This window comes from Melopsittacus undulatus, chromosome 16, assembly GCF_012275295.1.
Source record: "Melopsittacus undulatus isolate bMelUnd1 chromosome 16, bMelUnd1.mat.Z, whole genome shotgun sequence".
Taxonomy (NCBI): domain Eukaryota; kingdom Metazoa; phylum Chordata; class Aves; order Psittaciformes; family Psittaculidae; genus Melopsittacus; species Melopsittacus undulatus.
The window spans coordinates 2,460,085-2,479,272 of NC_047542.1; positions in this window are offsets into that span (position 1 = coordinate 2,460,085).

Consider the following 19,188-nt stretch of genomic DNA (forward strand, 5'->3'; position numbering starts at 1 on the left):
CCTCAAATGAAGAGCCAAAAGAACCCAATCACTTTACTTATTCACCCTGTTCCTTGGACCCAGACTAACCACAAGGCTTTGTGGCCTGGTGTCCGTTTGCACTCATGTTTCAGAGATGCTGGGAAGTGGGTAAGCTCTTCAGTTGGGGATGTGTGTATCTGTGTGCACACCTCCAAGCATATTGTATATATCCAGCTGGAACCAGGCTCTTCCTCCTGTTTATCCAATGAGCAGAAGATACCACCGTTTCTCACTGACAGGACTCTCCACTCAAACCTCTGTTTAAAGTCACTTGAAGGATTTCCTCCTTTCAGACCCTAACAAATCCTTCTGGTGGAAAACTTCAACACCAGAATGAGAACCACATACATGAAATATCTCAGCCTGTGTCAGCTGCATGAGGTTAGCAACACCTGAGCCAATTCTAACTAAACATGTACAGGATCAAGAGTCCACATTTCAAACAGGACGGTGATGAAGGTTTGTTCACATAGACTGGGATTGGGGCCAAGTATTTAAGGGTGATTTAACTTAATTGTGAATGATGCAATAGACATATGGCTGGGAAGTTATATGCCAGGAAACATGTTTTCTATAAGTATTTTAGCAGGCAGATGGCATACAATAGTTTTGGTGTAGTCATTTCCTCACCTCCTAAAAGTTGCTATTTTGGAATAATTAGATTCCCACCATCTTCCCAAGACACCAGCACTGCTGACCCAGAGGATGTGCAATGTTAGAGGACTATTTCTCTACAAAATGCCATCCCATAAATCAAACATAACACTTGCCCATCCATTGCTGTTCAGAGGCTCAAAGCACTTTAAAACGTTCCCACTTAAATCGAAAGTGAGGATTAATGGTGGATGGGGACAGAAGCACGTGAAAGCACTTGGAGCAACGCCACACCACAGCTAAACCCCAAAAGCCAAAAGTTTTGAGTCTCAATCCTCAACCATAGCAACCAAACCACACCACTTCCCAGCCAGAGCAATGATTTCTGGAGCTTACAACCACCTCAGGCCTCAGAAGAACTGCTGCAGGAGATGCAGCTTCAGGAGCAAGGTGAGCATCCCTATGCCCGGATGGGGCCGGAAAACCACAGCAGAGTAAGAAGCTGCAATGAAACAGCATTGGAGTGATGCTTGGGTTATTTGTGTTAGCTTTTATTCTAATTAGGGCTTTGTACAAAACAGGATTATAACAGAGTGGTTTGTGTTGGAAGGGACCTTAAAGCTCCTCCAGCTCCAACCCCTCCCATGGGCAGGGACCCCTTCCACTGGAGCAGCTGCTCCAAGCCCCTGTGTCCAACCTGGCCTTGAGCACTGCCAGGGATGGGGCAGCCACAGCTTCTCTGGGCACCCTGTGCCAGAGCCTCAGCACCCTCCCAGGGAAGAGCTTCTTTACTAATATGTAATCTAAATTGAGTTTAACTTTCCCCACTGAATCCTCTAAGATGCTGTTGGGACCACATCTCTTTTGTATTAACAACAGCAATGGGACCAGATCCTGACCAGGGTTGAGCAAGGGGAACTCATATCCACTGCTAACACAGGACGCAAGCTCTCTACTCTGAGCAGATGGAATGAACTGATTGTGATTCATCTAAGAAATAGAAAAGAACTGAAAAGCTTCCCTAATAGTATCATCCTTATCATGGTTTCCTGAAGAACTTGTCATCTATTTGTTTTATTGCGTTTGGTTTTGCACATTATTATATTTATATTGTAGCCCTTGGGGCAGGAAATGCTTCCTCTATTACTGTTTCAGAAACGACATCCTGAGAGTCCTGTCAAGGCATCCTTTGTGTGAAGGCTGTGCTGGAGAGACACTTACCTCCATTTCTACATCAGAACCTTGCAAAGCCATCAGCTTCCGCCCCCCAATGAAGAGCCACTCACCCCCAAAGAGCCATCCCTGCTTGTGCCCTCCACCACCAGAGGATGTTGGAGGAAAACTCACCTTTACCTACAACAGTAAATGCAGGTCCCCCCTCTCCTTCCTTTGCAATCTCAAATGAAAACCTCCTGCATCAGCAAGAAGTACACAGCATGTCCGGGCTCCTAAATTTACTTCCAGAGTGCACAGAGCCTTGAATAATCTTCATTCATGAAAGCAAGCTGCCTTTCCAGACCACTATTTATCTAAGTGCTTGTATTCCTGCTCTGATTTGTATTGAAACTTAGTTCTCAGAATTAAAGACCAAATACATCATAGAATTGCAGACTGGTTTGTGCTGGAAGGGACCTTAAAGCTCCTCCAGCTCCAACCCCTGCCACAGGCAGGGACCCCTTCCACTGGAGCAGCTGCTCCAAACCCCTGTGTCCAACCTGGCCTTGAGCACTGCCAGGGATGGGGCAGCCACAGCTGCTCTGGGCACCCTGTGCCAGCGCCTCAGCACCCTCCCAGGGAACAGCTTCTGCCTAAGAGCTCAGCTCAGTCTCCCCTCGGGCAGGTTCAAGCCATTCCCCTTGGCCTGTCCCTACAGGCCCTTGTCCCAAGCCCCTCTCCAGCTTTCCTGCAGCCCCTTTAGGCACTGGAGCTTCTCTCAGGTCTCCAGTCTGAACTATATATATACTGTTTTAACTTGGGCAAAGGCGGCCTCTTCATAATCCTTGCAACTCCATTTAATGCATGCCTTGGTATTTATTACCCCCTTGCAAAGCTACTGCTTATTCATTTACACTCAGCAGAGTCATTCCTCAGAGAGAGCTGAAAAAAACCCTGCAAATATGAGACTTTTGAGGCATAGATCATCTATTTTCTTTTGAAAAGCTTTTGGAAACCTTAAAAAAGCACCAAGGAAAGATGCATGGTTGCTGCAACTGTAGCGTACCCTTAATAGAAGTGGTGTATTAAAACAAATTGCTTAGTGTGATTATTCCTCTACAATCAATAGCTTCAAATAAGAAAGCAAAGACGAAGCACACGTGCCTACACTGAAGCAAACCATATGGTGGGTGGATTGCTGAACAGTTTTATGCCTTAAACTTTAACTTCAGGATTGGTGGTTCAAATCTAATCAAGGCTATGCTCATTTACTACCTTCTGTCTGTTCAGCGCTTTGTAGGATATTGCTGGGTCTTTAATATAGTTTTAAGGGGCAAGCTACAATGTAAATCAAGTCACTTAAGCATTTTTCCATGAAACTGTTCCCCAGATGCATGTTTTCCACAGCAATACTGGAGCTTGAATGAGTCAGAAGGAATTGCCTTGAAAAACGAGGCAGGAATCAGCAAACCAGAAAACTCCCAAACTAAGTGATTTTTCTAAGTCGCAGGAACAGGAGCCTAAATGCAAAGGAACAAACTCAGGTGCAGGATGGGCAGAGCCAGGAGATAGCATCATAGCCTGGTTCGGGTTGGAAGAGAGAACCATTGCTGAGCTCATGAGGATGCCTTGGAAAGAGCCATCAAGTCAATGACACACCTTGATGAGACACAGCCACATCGCTTCTGTCTGCACTGGGTCCAGTGGTACTGGGAGTTCAGGTGGTCACTGCTGGTGTGCTGAAGGGGTGAGATACCCTCAGAGTTTGGGGGTTTTCTCCTCAAAATATTCCCATTTGTTTGAAGAGACAATGCCAAGGAGCTGCAGCAATACAAGGAAAGGAACAGGAGAGGACAGAGATGAACCGATGGTGTTTCTCTTTCTATCCATCACTACTTTGGGGCTGGACCAGAGTCTCATTAACCTGGCTGATTTCACTGACTGCTTTTCATTGCTGCCCCATCCAAAGTACTTAACTATAATAAACAGCAGCACCACAAAACACCAATAAAAATCATTAAAGCATAAGTCTAGTAATTTAGGACAAAGATTAGCTTCTCCATCCAGACCTGCAGACTAATCACTGCAATTTATTTGTCTGGATGCCATCTGAATGTGCAAGCTGGATTTATTGTTTGGGCTTTTCCCCCATTGTTGGGACTGCAGCAAGTCCATCCTGTGGGTACACCAAGAGAACGATACCTGAGATGCTTAATTGCAACTTTAATTCCAAATAAATGCTATTTGCAACAGTGGTTGGTTTAAAAGTGATGGAATGACAGCATCACAGAATAACAGAATAGACTGAGTTGGAGCAAGCTGCTCCAGTGGAAGGTGTCCCTCCCAGTGGCAGGGGTTGGAACTGGATCAGCTTTAAGGTCCCTTCCAATCCATTCTCTGATCTATTCCCAGGGAGAACCACCTCTTCAGCTGTAAGCTATGTAAAGTGAGCCCAGGGCAGCATTTCTCATGGAGAAACCCCAAACTGTAATTAGGAAATACAGGAATGACTTTTACCCTGAGTAAATATCAGCTCAGTGCCAGGTGCTGCTGCAGCATGGGATGAGATGTAAAAACCTCCTCAATGGCAGTGATAAAAGGGCACCTTTAAAAGCACCTGGGAAGGGCTCTCATCTCCACCCTGGCAATTGCTGATAATAAAGTGCTGCTTGTTTCTACCTGAGAAATGAGCTCCCAGAGGTACAAGTGTCTTTGGTTTTCAAAGGAGGGTTTGTTCAAATAGAGATAGGAGCATCCTCAGTGATTACCAGCTCCTGCCCCCACTGACCCACTGCACTGGGAACCAGCAGCCCACCTCCAACATATCCTATTGCTTTGACTTTTAAAGTCTTTGGTCTTTGAGTGATAAATAAAATTAAATAGGAAACAAAGAGCCACTTTGTTGGGTGTCTCCTGAAGAGAAGGATGCAACAGCAAAACTATTCCAACCGCAGTGCTAGATGCCCTGCAAGAATGACAGGGCTCTGCGCACAGCTATGAGCACACAGCTAAATTCAGACACCTCTTATTTATTGATGTGTTTGTACAATAGGAGTGGCTGGCAAGGCTGCAGGCTCCAAGTACCTTCTGATGGCACATAATAAGCTCAGACAACACAGACCTACAGTGAATAATAGAACAAAAAGCTTCCAGTATCACTGAAAAATCAAAGCGCATAGGCAATCAGATGCTATCCAGTTAAACCTCCTGGGAAAGGGAGCGAGGGACATCTTAGGAGCTGTGAAGGAGGTGGGTGTTATAGGACACTTGCATTAAAATATAAACATCCTACAGCATTAGCATGTAAAATTACACTGCTGTTTCACCAGACAAATTACAGTGTATCTCATCTAATGCCACTGATAGGGTCCAACTAAAGGAAAGCATACAAAAGACATCCCATTTGTGGACACAATTCCAAACCTGTGTTCTCAGTACTGTGATGATGTAGGGGTAAAAAAAACAAACACGTATTCATGAGATGATGAAAGATGCATTAGAAATAACCAAGATAAATGACATCCCACAGGAACAGAGAGTTAATGACTCTGTTTTTATCCAGATCTGTGGGAAGATTCCTAGGCCTGAGGGAGCTTCCCAAGCACAGCACCTTTGTCCCCTCCACCCTCAGGGTGGCATCTCCTCAGCCATAACAGGCTCTCAGGTGCAGTGGGGATGGTCCCAGAACTGCTCCATAGGTGCAGCCATCCATCCACAGGGCTGTGGGCAAACCCTCCCATTTCTGGTTTGGGAATAGAAGTGATTTCACACACAGGGAACCCAAAGTCTGATATCTCCACTGTGACTTGGTGCATGCCCGAGTCACGGCCATCCCTTCACCTCTCCCCTTTGCTCACTGCTCACAAACTCTGCTTTCTCCAATTACATTTTGCTTTCAGATATTCTTCCTCTCAGCTCCATCAAAAGTGTTTTCCCCCTGTGGTACCACACTGGAATTACTGCTGCTGGAGGTCCTGACACAGCACAGAACAGCCTGTGCTGAGCAGAGCTCTCTGAGAGGGAATGTTTCTGCTCTGTGCCTTCAGAAACTCTTTTCTGATAGGATCTCAAGCAATGATGATGAACAAAGAGCACCTTCATTGTATACAGATAGAACCCAGGAAGCTGTTAAAGGGGGACTAAGGGGAAAACCTGGGGGATGCTGCAGAGTGGAGCTGGGGGAGATGCCACAGTGGGGTTGTGGAGAGGACAGTCAATAGAATCAGCTAGCGTGGAAAAGACCTGTTTAAGATGATGAAGTCCAACCCTTCCCCAGCCCTGCCAAGGCCACCCCCAACCCATGGCACTGAGGCCTTGTCTCCATGGTGTGAACACCTGCAGGGCCGGTGCCTGCAGCCCTGCCCTGGGCAGCCTGTTCCAATGCCTGAGCACCCTCTGGGGCAGGAATTGTTCCTCAGCTCCATCTAAACCTGCCCTGGTGCAGCTCGAGGCCGTTTCCTCTTGTCCCATCCCTTGTTCCTTGGGAGCAGAGCCCAGCCCCTCCTGGCTCCATCCTCCTGCAGGCACTTGCAGGGAGCAATAAGGTCCCTAAGCCTTCTAAACATGACTTTGGCTGCAGCAGTCAGAGGACTGAGGGAATTCACACTGAAAGTTTGGAAGAAGAATACTACACATCAACTGGTTTTCCCACCTCCAAGAACATTTCCTCCAGCCCGTTGGGATGCAGCTTCTCTCAGCACCATTTGTAATGGCAGGGAGAGCATCGGCAATGAGAAGTGATGCCGCATCATTGAGCTAAAGCACTCCTGTGACACAGGGCACACGATCGATACGTGGAAGCTGAGACTCCATTACTTATTAGAAGTGCTTCAGAGAGTGCTTTGGAGAGACAAGCCCTATCCTGGGACCTCTCCTAGATGGCTTCAGATTAACTGTTACAGGTTTCTCGGCTTGTTTTAATGGAAGAAAGTTTTGCTTGCATTTTTCCACCCCCCTGGAGTTTTACCATCATCTTTTCTCATTAGGATGGTGGCAGGAGGTCAGAGCCCTCTGTCTGAGCGAGTTCATCCATAATTTGGAAGGGAGAGTTTCCAAGCTGCAGTGTTCACTGTACCTTCCCCTGTGTGTTGCTGTGTGTTCCAGAGCAAACTGTGGAACCCACAGCCCCACCTCCCTGCTTCTTATTTAAACACAAAAGCTTCCATCACTCTCAAGGCCTAAGAGACAAGCTGCGGCTCTGCTGTTCTCCAGGCTCAGACTTGCTGGCTCACTGGTCTCCAGCCATGCTGCTGGTGGTATTTGATTACCATAGACAGGCACAAGGCAGAGCAGAAAACCTCTGCAGATGTGGGGCTGCTTCACTGAGGTTATTCAGCCCTTCCTACCCAGAGGACAGGGCAGGAGCTGCCTCCCCCTTGTCACCATTCACTCAGCTTCTTGGTGTTCTTCATTATTTTGGAATCTGGAGAATAAGCTGTTGTCAAACCCTGCAGAACAAATTGAACGTTGGGTTTTCAAAGCATTCTAATAAAGCAGATGGTACCATGAGCCCATAAATCTCCTCCCAACTTCAATGCATCTAAACACTGACAGATTCTCCATTAATGGGCAGATTAATCCTGAACAGCAAAAACAGTGGGAAGGGAAATACATGCTTTTGTCTCCGTAACAGGGAAAATGAACACACTAATATGTACAACTCACAGGAGAGGTGCAGTTACATCCATTATGAACACGTGGAGCTACTGGCAGAGCCCAGAGGCACTGCAAGATGTGTGCAGAGCACAAGGTAATGGCTTCCTCCAGCTGCCCAGGGATCAGGAGAAGGAAAACAGCTATAGGATGGAAAGGGAGGGTTGGCTGCCCTGATGCTGGAGTTTGCTTCTCAGACCAGTTTATTATCAGTGTTTTATTTCCCTTTCCTGCAGGTCTCCCTAACAAGCTTTTGCTGATGGGCACTTTGGCCAGTTCCTAGAACCCCAGCCTGGTTTGTGCTGGAAGGGACCTTAAAGCTCATCCAGTTCCAACCCCTGCCATAGGCAGGGACCCCTTCCACTGGAGCAGCTGCTCCAAGCCCCATCCAACCTGGCCTTGAGCACTGCCAGGGATGAGCCACCCACAACTCCCCTTTGCTGTCCCAACAGCAGCATGTGCTACTTCACCGACCATCATAGAGCCAAGTGAAGGATTTCTGGTGTTCTCTGTTGTAAGCAGCAGCCCCCCCAGTGCAGCATCCCCTTCTCAATGCCATCCCCTCCTCTCCCCACCGCTGATTTGCTTGGCAGGTGTGAAATATTAATTGCCTCACATGGGAGCTTGGCTCACTGTCTGTCGCATTTGACTGAAATACCATTCTCTGCTGCAACTATAATTACTGGGGGTCTGGGTTTTAAAAATAGCCCCTCGCCTGCCTGTTAATGAGGAGCCAACTCTGCTACACAACCAGCTATTTTGGTTAATTATAAAAGAGAAAAGGACAAATTTGTCACGTCTTTTGTTTTCGTTCCACCGTGTCTCCCGGTGACAGCAGGGCCGAGCTGTGATGGACTGCTCAGCCGGCAGCACCAGATGCTCCCTCCCAAAACAGGAGGGGGTCAGCACTGGCTGGGGGGTCTCAGTGCTTGGGGGGGTGAGGGGGGGTTCTGCTTCTCCCCACAGCAAAGAGGTTTAAACAAAGGAAAGATGATTTCAGCCAATACTTAAATCTTTACACAAATGCTCCCCAAGCAAATGTCTGGGGATGCTCTGACTCAAAAGCACTGATTTATTCCTATGAAATCTTCTTCTAAATACTATTATAATTATATATTATAAACGATTTTATATTATTGTATGTATTATATAATAGTAATGCTCATAATAATGATATATCTTATGAACATGCTGACTTAAGGCATCCTGAGCTGCAGCTCTAGCACCCAGTAGACCCTCTTCTGCGCTCTCTCTCCTTGGCTGACAACGGGACAGAGGGGGCCCTGGTACATCCTCCCCCTACCATTCCCACATTAAGACAACCTCCCCTCTCAGGTTTGCTGAATGCTCACCCCAATATTCACTCAGGTTTCTGGTTTGTGTCTTAGAAACAAGGAAAAATCCCTTTTGGAGGTGCCAGCACAGACAGAGGAGAGCACTGACAAGTTTGGAAATGGCAGCTGAAAGTGCTAACAAACCTCCCCTTGGCCCCATGTGCTAATTAATAATGTGTTAATAAACCTCCAGAAGAATACAGATCAATAGAGCTGTTGTATTCCCAGGCCCTGCTTGAAACCTGCCAGGCAGCAGCAGCAGATGCAGCCCAAGAGAGGGAAGAGCCAAATGCAGCTTCATTGGTCATGAGATTCCTGGTTAGGGGAAGCAGCATCCTCCCTTAGCGCACACCAGATATGAGACACAGTTAAGTAAGCTCATTTTAACAGGAGTAATTTCAGTCATTTAACAGGAGATGATCCCATGGTTTTAAGGATGTGCTTTGCTATCAGGACATGAGGAGGCTGCAGAACCATCGGCTTCCTGCCATCCCTAGCGGAGATGCCTGCACTGCAGTGAAGGTTTCTGTAGGCTGCTCCAAATCACCATCCTAATGGCCAACTTCAGGGAAAACTGCCTGATCATCCAGATTAACTCTTCAAGCTAAAATAGAGCATTCAGCAACACGCAGAGGAAGGAGCCTCCTCCAGCTCTTTACCATGCAAGCAGCAGCAAGAAACCAAAAAGAGAAAGAAGGGAAGCAAGAGAAGTGGTGACAGTTTACTTCTCAATCTGATGCTTGAATTGCCTGGTGTTCAGATACGTGCAGAAGGGAAACAACCTACTCAGCATGGTGCCATGGGCTCCCTCTTCCTTTCACAACTGCAATATTTAGTTCTATGTCTGTAAAAGATCAGCAGCAACACTTTGCACTAAAATGCATTGACAGCATGTTTCATAATTATTTATGTAATTATCTAGCATTTCAAAGAACCCACGATAAGAGCTTAAATTGATGTATTAAATGAGCAAAATCATTATTCCAGCAATATTGAATGCTGCTCTGTCAAATAATCATTCCATATATATGAAGAAAGCTTTTAGAAATAGCACCATCGCTCAAGATGCTACCAGATTAATGGCACAAAAATCCCATAGCCTTTCCCTGAAGGCAGACAGAACTTTGTATATGGAGAATTAAATTTGTATATACAGAGCATATATGGAAGTCTCATACATCAAAATCAGTAAGAAACAATAGAAAGAGAGACCAAACCCTTCAGCCTAGAATAACTGTTCAAGGGTTACACTTGTTTAGAAACTTCTCCAGAGGAAACAAAGCAATCAGGAATAGAAAGTGTTGTCTCTAAACCAACAGCTTGACTGGTATCTGTACAGCCCAAACTCCATCCCCAGGTCCATGCTACCCTCCCTGTCTTGCCACAATAGCAGCTACTGGGGAAAATATAGTAGTACTGATAACAACAACAATAATACGTTAGTTCCAATAGAGCATAGGAAAACCCCACTAAATGAACTGCAGCGAATCCGTCCTTGCCTTCTCCTTCTGCTGATACTTCACTAACCCTTAGAAAAGTGGCAGAGATTTTATAACCCTGGGATGAAGATTAAAAAATAAAGCCCAGTAAAATTCCCTGTGAATTATTGAAGCTGTAGCTCATTATAACGGAAGGAGTGAGCCTTTATTTTCAGTAAGTGACACGGGAGCAGAGAAATGGCAGGATAATGATGCTCAGGCAGAACAATTATTTCATGGTGATAGAGAAGCATAAAGTTTAGCACTTTGATTATCACCCTGTATGTTTTTATGCACCCAGTTTAGAGACCGATCAATCAGGGGGGTTCTGATGCTGCTCCAGCCCTGCTCAACTACAGCATCTGCTTGGTGCTCCATCACGTTGCTTCACCCTGTGCCTAAAGCACTGCGTTTGTAGCAGTCCTTATTTCCCCATTTCGCAATTCAAGGCTTTGACACAAAAATCCTGAGCTTGGACAAAAGGCAAACTCAAAGGGGTCCCACCCTTCCCAAGGATCCCACCCTTGGACCAGGCCAAGCTGAGGGTGTAATGCTGCTGCTAATGATCAAAACCAGCTGCTCGCTGCCTAAGGAGGAGCAGAGAAAGGAATTGGGGGGTCAGGAAAACAACCAAGAGCAGGCACAATCCTTCCACCCCACACACCTTCAGGAGGAACCTACAGCAAGGGCCATCACCCACAGAGCTGCAAGTCCTGGGCATGGAGCTGCAGCTCCGGCAGCACTGCTGTTTGTGCTGGCATTCCTTCCCTCCTTCACATGTGTTTGCATGACACTTTGCCATAAACCATATCACTGGATAAGAGTGACGTGACATGACTTTTATCAAGGGGAAATTTAAAGCTTAAGTGCCTTTAAAATGCTGGCATCTCTCACAGGATGTGCAAGCTCTTTTGGAGCATTACACCCATTATATGTAATTCTTTTCCTCTTGGAGAAATATTAACATGTACTTTTCTCCTCCTCAATCACTTTTTGTTTGACCTTTGTATCATCAGCTGTCTTTAAGAGGGTCACACGTATTCTGATGTCTGTGTCTTGCAGAGCCTCCACTGACCAGACCACAGAGCAGGGCTGGAAATGGGATTCTTGTGTATTTATATAGCACATTCCCTTCAGGGAATTCAAGCTGTTTCAGAGTACTAATTAATCATGTACTTGGTAGCTTCGGACCAATGCAAAGTAATTGCTTTGCTCTCTGAATTGACATAACCTGATGTGCACAAAACTAAGGTACACAGGTCTGGGGAGCTTTAACCAAGCAAAATAGCTTTAAATAGTGTACACTGGTGTTGTGCACACTGGGGAACAACCCCACTTTTGGGACAGCAAAAGGACTGATCCAAAGCTTTTAGAGCATTTTGAGGTAAGGACCACAGTGCAGGTCCTTTAAACTGGGAACCAAGGGGCTGCCACAAGAAGCTGTTCAAGGCCAGGTTGGACACAGGGGCTTGGAGCAGCTGCTCCAGTGGAAGGGGTCCCTGCCTGTGGCAGGGGTTGGAGCTGGGGGAGCTTTGAGGTCCCTTCCAACCCAAACCAGTCTGGGATTCTGGTATGATTCTGTTTTACACTTCTTAAGGCCATAACCTTAAAGCTCAGAAGCAGAAAAACACAACACTGCATCCCAGCCCCGGTTTGGTGCTCCAGACAGGGTTTTGAGATCTTTTTAAAGCCAGGCCATTTCCAATCCATAGCTTCTATGTATGGATATGGGTATTTGGTTTACCCTTTGCCCTGCTACAGAGGTACAGCTCAGCAGATGAGATCACAGCTGCCTTGCTAAGACATAGAATCCCAGACTGGTTTGGGTTGGAAGGGACCTTAAAGCCCATCCAGTTCCAACCTCCCAGGACAGGGTAGACCCTTGCTCCTGAGTTCATCACTGACACCTTTTAAGTGGAGAGAACGTTCTTACCTGGAGAGGAAGGGCTGCATTTCCTTGTGGGTCAGAAACACATTCAGGGCATCAACAGCGAAACCCTGGACCAGATACAGAAAAGTCCTTTACTTATACAGGTCCGAGCTCGCTCCCCACCCAGTACTGACCCTGTGCATAGGTCCCGGTAACCCAAAGCCCGACCTCGCGGGAGTTGCTCCGGGAGCTGCGTATCCAGACAAAGAGCTGGGATACCGCTAGATGGCGATCGGACCGCCGGGATAAAGAGCATCATCCCCAGTTCCACATCCCAAACTCCTCTGCACCCCTATCACCCGCATCCCTCCCGCTTTGCTTCCTCCGGCATCCCCCCATTACCTCGCTTTAACAACACCCAAGAGCCCTCCTCTTCCTCGCCCTGGCCAAGCCAGCTCGGCTCCCATCAACTGCGCAAGCAAATTACCCCCTCTAATTACACCATATGCGCAAACTGTAGCGTATTAATCACTATAGATGCTAATTACCCTGCCCGCTGCCCCCGGGGGGAGCCCGGCCACGCTCCTCCCGAGGCTCCGGTACCCCGGGGCTTGGGGAGGATGTGCTCTCCAAACGGTGATAATTACCCCAGCTGCAGGGTGCTGAGCTCCCTAAATGGGACCATTGGCGAGAGCCGTTTGTTTAAATAAGGCCCTATTGTGTCTGTGTGTGTTCGGTGGCTGTTGCTGTGTTCTGGGGGCTGTAATTGTGATAACAGATGCTGGAGGAGAAGTTTCAGTCCTGGACCTCTTGTCCTGCTCATTACGGCCTCAGTAAACTGCCACTTGCACCCCAAAGCTGCTGCTTAATGAGCCTCGCTCAGCAGCAAGAATCAATTAATACTCAAGCACCTTGGCTCAGGCTGGGTAAATGGGAAGCCACTGAGTTAAAGCGAAGTGAAGAGTAAACCCTCACATAACCCTCCACCATGGAGCAGCCTCCACCAACTCTGCCATTAGGGGAAACGGGTGTTCTCCCGCATCCCACTCCCCATCTCAGCCTCCTGCAGTGTTTCAGCTGGTTTATCCATGAAGCACATGGTGAGAAGGAAATTCAAACTCTGCTGTATGTAAATGGGAACTGTACAAACGTGCCCAGGCCAACCAGAAAAGGGAAAAGATGGGTTTACAAACAGGCAGAGGGCACGTGTGTGTGCCCATGGGTGAGTGGGGATGCCATGGGTCCCCTCCACTCCTCACAGGGTGGGAGAGCTGAGGGCGTCAAAGGCAGGAAAGGATTTGCAGCCCCCCCATTCTCAAATCCCTTCTGCCAAAAGCCTGTTTTCATCCTGAGAGCAATGAAAGGCAATTGAGGGGGACGTGATCTGTAGCTTGGAGCTGCAGGGTAGGTAATAAGGCAGTTGAAAGTCTTCTTCTCTTCCAGGTCAGTGCTTTGCAGACAGGTCAGGGATACAGCTGGATGTTTAACCCCTGTTTGAAGCAAGGAGGATGCCCTTGTTTCCAGGGCTCAGAACATTGCAGGAAGTCCACGCCTGGGGTGTGCTGTAGGTAGATGCATTTGCTCAAGCTGAACTGGGTTCACTGGAGGTGACAGAGCCGCAGAGAAGCAACTCGTGTCTGTGTGACCACAGTCAGGAGCTGTGCAGGAGGGTGACAGCTCCAAAGGCATGGGTGAAGGAGACAAGGAGACAGCAGTAAAATGCCTGGGTACAGGTTATGAGCCAGGCTGGGCTGGCCACAGCAGCTCTAATACATCCCCAGAGTGCTCCAGGGATCTTCCACATTCTTCACCCACCAGACCTGAATATATTTCTTGCTGCTGGTCATAAGAATTCACTTTTACACTCTAATTTAATGAGGTGTCTTAAATGTGGATTTAATCACAACATTAAAGTAACGGTCACTGCATTCTAACTGGTGTGTGCAAACACCTTACCTGTGCAGACAGCTCTGCTGCATCCTTATTAACCCAAAAGCCATATCCATATTAATCACCCCACAGATTATTACTCAACCCATATCCATTACCAACCTGCTAATCCTCCTACCTGTGCATTTGGCTTTTAGCTTCTTGCTGCTCCTCTGCAGATGGAGAAGGAGATTGTGCCTTGTTCCAGAGGTGAAGCCTTGGGAAGGGCTCCCTCAGAGCTCCCCACTGCACAGCAGCACAGCAGAAGGCAGGCAGTTTATTAGGGTGTGTGTAAATGAGGGGTTTGTTTGAGACCTGCAATGAGTCCAGTGCTGAGACCACTGTGCAAGTGTTTCCTACAGCCCAGCCCCAGCAGTGCCCTGGTGCTCCAGCTCCTGCTCCAACAGGAGGAATATGGCTCTCGTGAGCCAGGCAGGGGATTACAGCATCTCCACAGGGTGATTCTGCTCAGCTTGGGGGGATTTAGCTCCTAGAAGCATCAACCTCTATTCTCTTGTCTGTAGCAGGGGAGGTGAATCCCACCCAACATGACAGGGAGCTGCTGGCCAGGGCCATTATTTTGCTGCCAGTCACTCAGCCAGCAGAGCTTATAAACCATAGAATCCCAGCCTGGTTTGGGCTGGAAGGGACCTTGAAACTTATCCAGCTCCAACCCCTGCCACGGACAGGGACCCCTTCCACTGGAGCAGCTGCTCCAAGCCCCTGTGTCCAACCTGGCCTTGAGCACTGCCAGGGATGGGGCAGCCACAGCTGCTCTGGGCACCCTGTGCCAGCGCCTCAGCACCCTCACAGGGAACAGCTTGTGCCTCAGAGCTCAGCTCAGTCTCCCCTCGGGCAGGTTCAAGCCATTCCCCTTCTTCTGGCCTAGTCAAAAGCCCTTTTATTGTAGCTTCTGGAATCCTTCTGGAAGTACCAGACCTGTTTGTTCTTGTACAAGCAGAAAGGCCAGGCCATGCCCAGAGCAATTCTTTGGCTTCTCTCCCAAAGCAGATATGAGTATTTCTGGTGCTTGATCTATTTGTTTGGTGTATCTGTACCATGTGAGTAGCCTTGAGCCACTTCCCTCCCAGGCAGGGCGCTGCCACTCTGACCTGTGCTTGTCAAAGGCTAAGATGCTATTTGAGCACATATAAAATATGCATGAGGCCTGTGACCTAGTCTCTAAACTCCTGTACAGCCTGAGGCAATGCCTTTGTTGAGCTCAGAGAGATCCCAGGTTCCTGCTGCAATAATCCCATGGATGTCAAAAGGATGCTTAAAAAACTTGTGCAAGAGAAACTCTCCTCCCCCCCTCCCGCCCCAGATCATCCCAACACTTCCCTTTGTGGAAGCTGAACACGGCAAAAAGAGCTCTTTGAAGCATTTCTATCTTCTCCTCAAAGCTCAGCCTAATTGAGTGCTAACAAAGGAGAAAATGCTTCCTCCTCTCCAGAGCGGGAGCAGAATGATGATGCCCCAGCCAGCTCCATGCATCCCTGCTCTGTATCCTGCTTGCTCCCAGGCCACCCTCTGCCACCGCAGCACAAGGTTATGTGTGTCCAGAGCCACCAGCAGACACTTGGCTAATGAATGTTCCATTCTTGGTGCTTCTGCAATGCCTTTCTGAGGCTCTTAAAATAGATTCAAATCTCCCAACAACTGCATAAGGGATGAGAAGTAGTTCCAAGAGATAGGAAATAGCTGCAAGGGTTAGCAAGTAGCTCTGTTCTATTTGTCAGGGGGCAATCTGAAACAGATCTGGTGTGAGGCAAGCCCAAAGCACTGAGGAAGGACACATGTGGACCCAGTTACAGAGCTCAGAACTTTTCCTTCAAGTCTGGATGAGCAGGATCCATTTATGACCCCCCAAACGTTGTTGCCATGGACAAGCCTATTTCCAGGAGCAATAAGGGTGAAATGACTGTCATAAACCTCCAGGAATCAAAAGTGAGACCAGCCCAATTCATTAATGCCCAGATGAGCTGTCAGAGGCAGTCTTGACTGTCAACTACTAGCATGCAGTTAATCTTTACCTGAGTTGCCTCAGCCTGACCATCCTCCCTCCCTGTTCTTAGACATTTTGCTAAAGGGCAGCACTGAACATTTGTAATGAGATTCCTCCACTGGAGTTACTTATGAGGCAACAATAAAGCCTGAGCAGTTTCCCTTTCCACAGGTATTAGTTTGAACTAAAAACAGATCCTTCGCTTTGGCATCAAGAGTTGTAAGTTGAACATGAACCCTGGGGTCTAGTCTTGATGCAGATATAGACATGTTCATGTTGTATTAGGCTGTACATCTCATTTATATTGTGTTATAACACTTCCACATTATTTTATACACACTTGCCTGCACAAACATATCTATACACTGGAGCAGATACAAGAGGCCTCTTCTGGAAGAGCTCTACATAAATGTGCTATATTTCATCTTGTTGCTGTTGGATCCCTAGCCCCCCACTGGCAACATCAATACTTTGCATGTTCCACATTGACCTGGCACCTGGAGAGATGTGACCCATAGCAGGGATTGTGAGGGGTCCTGAGCATCCCATGAACCAGCTCTGGCTTAGGGAGGCACAATTTTAACGTGGTTATTAGTGATACACTCAATTTGAAGCAATGAAGCATCTACTCTACACTAAGCTAAATGTCCATTACAAATGAGTTAGCCACTTAGATGTAATAAGACCACACATGCTTAGTGGAATAAAAAGTAAGAGGGTTTTGTGGTTACTATTGGCAGTCTAAGATAACTGTCTGATTATATACAATTATATGTCACCTTCTAGCTAAGCATTCACAGAACAGAAAAGATGCTGGAATTTAAACAGGTTAAAATGAACACCACAATTGGACTTGGTAATTGAAAGTGTCACCTCTGTTAGCTTGCCCTGATAACCAGGCTTGAAAAGTCAACTCCAGGACAGTCAGAATCCTTTCCGCTATTTACAGAGTAATGGTGATAAAGCACAGGGTGATCCCATTTGGTCAGAAGGTGAAATAAAAGCTGGTGGACCCACAACCTTACCAGGTCAGTTCCAAACCTGCTCTTACAGAGGTGCCTTCCAAAGTATGGCTGTGGCTCTTCAGCCTTCTGCATTGGACCTGGGAAATGTCAGAAAGATCTAAGCCATCTGTGTTTTCTATAATCTTTATTAAGCATCACTTGACCTTGTCAGTGCTGAGGAAGCCCTATGAAGTGTATGCCAGATTGAAATGCAATTTTAATTGAGCATACTTATTATATCAGATGTACTAACAAGGTGCAGATGAATTCAAATGACCCCATGGTCAATGCTGTCGATCCACGTTGAAATGTCTTTTGCCTTTGCTGAGCTGAAGCAGTCAATAACCTCTCAGAGGTCACACATGGAGTGGAAACGCTTCCTGCCAGCACCCATCCAGCAGCTTGCCTCCAGTGTCTCTACTACAGTCAGCACCTCTAGAGGTCCCCTCTAACATAGCATATCCCTCTCCTCCAGCTCTTAGGAAAGGTCTGGGAATCTCAGCTCAATTCATGTTTTATTCTTGGTATAAACTAACCCAAAGGCACAAGTAGAAAACAATCATCTCCTCTTTCATTCCCAAATCATTCCCAAATCATGTGCAATCATGAGGTAGGTTTAGATTAGATGTGAAGAAGCTCTTCCCTGTGAGGGTGCTGAGGCGCTGGCACAGGGTGCCCAGAGAAGCTGTGGCTGCCCCATCCCTGGCAGTGTGGCAGTGGAGCTGGATGGGCTTTATGGTCCCTTCAACCCAAACCAGTCTGATTCTATGGTTCTATTCAATAATGTCTGACACCCCACCCCTCAGCCCCCCCCCCCCCCCCCCAGTGCAGCAGTGGAATGGTTATGGGACTCCCATCAACAGAGCTAAGAAAGCCCATGGGATCAATCTGCTGAGGTTAAAAGCTACTGGTTCAAAGTGGGAGATGGCAGGATGTGGCCCAACTGCCTTCCTAAGGTTCACGTCAAGCTCTGCTCTCAATTTGAGGAAAATAAGATAAAATGACCTGCCTGAGGAGCAGCCTGCCTCACTGACATGATATATTTGCATTAACTTCAAATAGGAGCAGCTTCTCCTCACCCTATTAGTTCTACACTAAACCAAGTGAAGTCAATGTCGAATGGCTGTACAGAAACTACATCTTGGGGCAGCACGGAACTCCCTGCTGTGATCCACACTGTGCCATGCCTCCCCCTTCTAGGTTAGATTTATCCTTTTTAGTACCTCATTTAGAAAGGAAAAAAAAGAGCCCAACCCCTAAGATCCTTCACAAGAAGCTCTAAGACCTCTTGTTCCAGATCCCCATGTTTCTTCTTTAATGCTTCCTTAAGGGGCTCCATTTTTCTGTCACTTATCATCATCCAGAGTAATTTTGGGCTCTTAGAGAAAGTTCATTGCTGTAATTGCAACCATATTGGTCATTAAAGTTGACAGGCAGCTGCTGAAGGAGTCACTTGCTGATTCCTACTACTCAGCAGATGCCTCTCAGCGCTCACTCAAACGTTAGCTTGAACAGAGGAAATGGAAGCAAATGCATTTTACCTGAAGCACTGAGAATTTCAAGGAGGGGGAAATAGGAAGAACTCATCCAGGGTTTTGCTTTTCAAACAGCATTTGCCTGCTCCTTCCTTACCTAGAGTGGATGTTTCCAGTACTTCCTGCAGGCCATATGGTCCTCAGAGCCTCCCAGCATCTACTGCACTTTGCTTCTCATTTAGTACATGAAAACAACCCCATGCTGCAAAGGCAGAAGCTGTTTCCCAAAGGCTGGAGGCCAGGGGTGATCCCAGCCTCCATCTGCCCCCCTGGCTTTGCTAGCTGGGGCTTATTTCCAGGTTTCCACTATTGCTGGTGTGATTCAATGAGTAAATAATAGCACTCAGCTGATAGAATGCACACCAGCCACCACATGGCAGAAAAGAGGGAGCTCCTCAGGAGGGCTTTTTTAACCAGTAAACTTTATTTATATATAACAACAGTACAAAGTGAGTCCTTGGCTTGCAAAATAGGAGTGTTTCATATTTACAATAGGTACACAATAATATATTAGAATAATAACAAAACCCCCTTTTTCCTTGGAACATTTTTAAATACTTCAACTTTCTTACAGGTCTCTTTTTTTTCCACAACACTTGTAAAAACAACAA